Source organism: Haematobia irritans, chromosome 3 (genome assembly GCF_050003625.1).
Source record: "Haematobia irritans isolate KBUSLIRL chromosome 3, ASM5000362v1, whole genome shotgun sequence".
In the NCBI taxonomy this organism is placed as follows: domain Eukaryota; kingdom Metazoa; phylum Arthropoda; class Insecta; order Diptera; family Muscidae; genus Haematobia; species Haematobia irritans.
The window spans coordinates 130,808,708-130,812,374 of record NC_134399.1 but is presented as its reverse complement, the minus strand read 5'-3'; positions in this window follow the sequence as shown (position 1 = coordinate 130,812,374).

The following is a 3,667-nucleotide window of genomic DNA, read 5'->3' as shown; positions in this document are numbered from 1 at the left end:
TCGCATGTTATTTGATATCCATCATACAAAATAATGCAATTCAAAGTAATGTTTGTTATTTATTTTCGGCTAGACGGACAATCACCATCACTCAGTCACTACTCTAATATTTGGACAACACCTCCCAAGAAAATGTACGTATAGACACATATCGAAGACGCATGCATTACATACGTGCTGCCGGTCGGTCATTTGTGGAGATTTCCTTCATTTGAGCCTAACCCTTTTGCTCAAGCCTAACCAACCATAAACTTAATCGTCGAATGTGTCTTTTTGTAAAGAGGTTTTGATGTTTTGTTGTTTTTTTTTTTTTTTGTTTTGTTTTTTTTTTTTATCAGCAAAAATAATAAAAACATACCTCCGTACAACTTTATATTGCTGGTATGTACGTGTAAAAAATGTTCTTCTTTACGACATAACAATACACGCTTTTTTGTTAAATTCTCAATTATAAATTAGTATGGGTATGAGGTTTTTTTGTTGCTTATTTTTATTTTACATAGTTTTATTTCATCAGTTTTTATTCGCCCGACTTCATCCCATATAAGATTGCATATTGGGAATTTTTTTTTCACCGCTATCATTTTAAGACGCAAAATACCATTAAATTTACAAGGAAAAGGTACAAAATTGTTGGTGGTGGTGATGATGATAGACGCCCAAGTTCTTTATGTCAGAGCCGTTGTAGGTTTTTGCCTTTTTGTGGGGGAGGAGAAAATAATGCTAAATAAATTGAACAAGCATACGTGGAAAAAACATGTTTACTGCAACTTTTTATAGGTTATTTCAAGCATTAAATTGTCACAAAAATCATGAATTTTATATTTGTGAAAAAAGAGTTCTGTGGTCCAGAAAAAATGGAGGGACTATAAGCATTTAAATGGTTCTCACAGATAGTTCTACTAAAGGGGAATTTTCTTGGGTATTATATTTTTGAAACACTGGTTTAAACAGCTAACGCATGTTTCCTTTTTCTGTTTCACTGTCAAACAAGGCCGTAGCCAGGATTTTAATTCGGGGGGGGTTCAACTTAAAAAAAAAATATTCATATAATCTCATGTGTAGAAAATTTTATTTATGCATAGGTATGCATACAATATTTTTATACCCACCACCATAGAATGGTGACGGGGGTATAATAAGTTTGTCATGTGTTACAAACACATCGAAATATCGATTTCCGACTATATAAAGTATATATATTATTGATCAGGGAGAAATTCTAAGACGATATAACGATGTCCGTCTGTCTGTTGTAATCACGCTACAGTATTCACTAATGAAGCAATCGTGCTGAAATTTAGCACAAACTCGTCTTTTGTCTGCAGGCAGGTCAAGTTCGAAGATGGGCTATATCGGTCCAGGTTTTGATATAGTCCCCATATAAACCGACCTCCCGATTTGGGGTCTTGGGCTTATAGAAATCGTAGTTTTTATCCAATTTGCCTGAAATTTGAAATCTAGAGGTATTTTATGACCATAAGGAGGTGTGCCAAAAATGGTGAGTATCGGTCCATGTTTTGGTATAGCCCCCATATAGACCGATCTTCCGATTTTACTTCTTGGGCTTATAGAAACCGCAGTTTTTATTCAATTTACCTGAAATTGGAAATCTAGAGGTATTGTAGGACCAAAAATACGTGTGCCAAAAATTGTGAGTATCGGTCCATGTTTTGGTATGGGCCCCATATAAAACGACCTCCCGGTTTGGGGTCGTTGGCTTATAGAAACCGTAGTTCTTATCCTATTTGCCTGAAATTGGAAATCTAGAGGTATTGGAGGACCACAAATACGTGTGCCAAAAATTGTGAGTATCGGTCCATGTTTTGGTATAGCCCCCATATAGACCGATCTTCCGATTTTACTTCTTGGGCTTATAGAAACAGCAGTTTTATTCAATTTACCTGAAATTGGAAATCTAGAGGTATTGTAGGACCAAAAATACGTGTGCCAAAAATTGTGAGTATCGGTCCATGTTTTGGTATGGTCCCCATATAAAACGACCTCCCGGTTTGGGGTCGTTGGCTTATAGAAACCGTAGTTCTTATCCTATTTGCCTGAAATTGGAAATCTAGAGGTATTTTAGGACTATAAAGAGGTGTGCCAAAAATGGTGAGTATAGGTCCATGTTTTGGTATAGCCCCCATATAGACCGATCTCCCGATTTTACTTCTTGGGCTTATAGAAACCGCAGTTTTTATTCAATTTACCTGAAATTGGAAATCTAGAGGTATTGTAGGACCACAAATACTTGTGCCAAAAATTGTGAGTATAGGTCCATATTTTGGTATAGCCCCCATATAGACCGATCTCCCGATTTTACTTCTTGGGCTTATAGAAACCGCAGTTTTTATTAAATTTACCGAAAATTGGAAATCTAGAGGTATTGTAAGACCACAAATACGTGTGCCAAAAATTGTGAGTATCGGTCCATGTTTTGGTATGGTCCCCATATTAAACGACCTCCCGATTTGGGGTCTTGGGCTTATAGAAGCCGTAGTTTTTATCTAATTTGTCTGAAATTGGAAATCTAGAGGTATTTTCGGGTCATAAAGAGGTGTGCCGAAAACGGTGAGTATCGGTCCATATTTTAGTATAGCCCCCATAAGAACGATCTCCCGATTTAACTCCTTGGGTTTCTAGAAACCGTAGTTTTTATCTGATTTGCCTGAAATTGTAAATATTATGGTATTTTAGGCTCACAAAAACGTGTATCGGATTAAGTTTTTATCGGTCCATTTGGTAATGCCTCCATATAAACAGACTTCACTTCTTCAGGGTGTAGAAGGCGCACTGATCATGAAAATTGGTTGAAACTCAATGTAAAATTTCCAGATTTTACTTCTACAGATTTAAGATTTCAAATCAAGACGTTATTTTATAATTTTCTTGCACACTTACAAGAGATGTTAATGATTCCTCTAAAACTCAAACAAAAATGGTTCTTATAAAACCAGAATCTGATATAGTCCTCATAGGTGAAATCTTTAAATTTATCTTCCGGAAGTGTCCTCAAGCCCTGCTGAAATTTCAAAGGAAACCCTAATATTTGGTTCATGGTGGGTATTTAAGATTCGGCCCGGCCGAACATACTGCTGTAAATATATACTTGTTATAATATTAAATTGAGCCGACGGGCTTTTTGGCCAGCAAATAAATGAATGACTTCTTCAGTCGGCACATTTATTCGGCGATGAACCGACATTAATGCCAATCCTTTGAGTCTACTCTCGCTAGTCGAATTTCTAAGATACGTCTTTAATCTCTTCATTGTTGAAAATGAACGTTCGGATGAGCACGTAGTAACTGCAGGGATGGAAAATGCAGTTCTATAGTACTTTTTTCAAACCTTTTTCACCCCGGTCAGTACCATAGTACCCCCGCGAATGATTTAGTACCTTTTGTGTAGACATTTTTGAGTCGATATCAGATTTATGGTACAATAGCTTTGACAAAATATTTTAATATTTTGAGAAATTACAAATTACAAATATGGCAAAACAGACCATGTGGGAAAAAAATCTATTTCGTAAAAGACATAGTCAAAAACAGGATTTTATTGAACTTCAAAAATGTTTTAGTCGAAAAACGAATGCGATTCTACATTATCGATTTTTTATTTCGGTAGAAAATGTTGTCAAAATTTTATTTCTATATAGAATTTTTG